Below are 1,104 nucleotides of genomic sequence, written 5' to 3'. Positions count from 1 at the left end.
GCCGCCGCGCCAGGGGCGGGGCCTCGCGACGTCACTGCGCCGTGACGTCACCGCGCACCCGCCGGGCTGCTGAGGCCGCGCGGCGTCGCGGGGGGAGCGGGCGGGACGCGGGGCGCCCCCTGGCGGACAAGGAGGGGACGACGCTGAGGGGCGGGAATGAGGGCGGGGCCAAAGTGGGGGCGTGGTCACTCTGTGGGGGCGTGGTTCTTATGAGGGGCGTGGTCGTATTGGGGCGTGGCCAGGAACCTCAGCGCGGGCCAAATCCCAATTAACTACAATAATTATATAACTTAAATAAATTTACATATAAATTTCTATGACATATAATATTATATAATGTATATAATTATATAATGTATATAATTATATAATTCATATAATTATAATGCATATATGCATATAATTATTTTTTTATTCGTATATATAGTCTTTATATATATTCATATAATAGTCTTTCAATTCGTTTTTAAATTAAAGCTAATTAAATTCCTTACTTAGACTAAATGAAATTATTATTAAGATTAATTTTATGCACAAAATAGAAACCATATAAATTTAATATTAATTATATATAAATGTGTAAAATATGTTAATTTATTTATATTTAGAAGTTATATACATTTACATTTATAAGTGATTAAAAAACTATAGAATTTCGGTAAATTAATTTTATGCATATATATAGCATGCATAAATTTATGTTAAATAACTGAACTATATAAATTTAATACATAAATTATATTAATTTATATACATATTTTCTAAATAAATATAGAAACTAAATATGTTACATACATTAATTGATTAATTAATTGGGCAATAAAAGCTGAAACTAAAGAATGAGGGTTTTCAGGGTAAAAAAATTTGTTCAGAGGGAAGAAGTAAAGCGGGAGAGAAAAAACACGATTAATCAGGAAAATAGTTTGAATAAAACGCGGGTAAAAATAAGACATAAAGGAGTGTGTCCGCTCCCGGAGCTGTGGGTGTCCATCCCTGGGGTGTGTCCAGTCCCGGAGCTGTGGGTGTCCATCCCCGGGGTGTGTCCGCTTCCGGAGCTGTGGGTGTCCATCCCTGGGGTGTGTCCGCTCCCGGAGCTGTGGGTGT

The sequence above is a fragment of the Vidua macroura genome, chromosome 24 (assembly GCF_024509145.1).
Source record: "Vidua macroura isolate BioBank_ID:100142 chromosome 24, ASM2450914v1, whole genome shotgun sequence".
NCBI classification, from domain to species: domain Eukaryota; kingdom Metazoa; phylum Chordata; class Aves; order Passeriformes; family Viduidae; genus Vidua; species Vidua macroura.
This window is presented reverse-complemented; position numbering follows the sequence as displayed.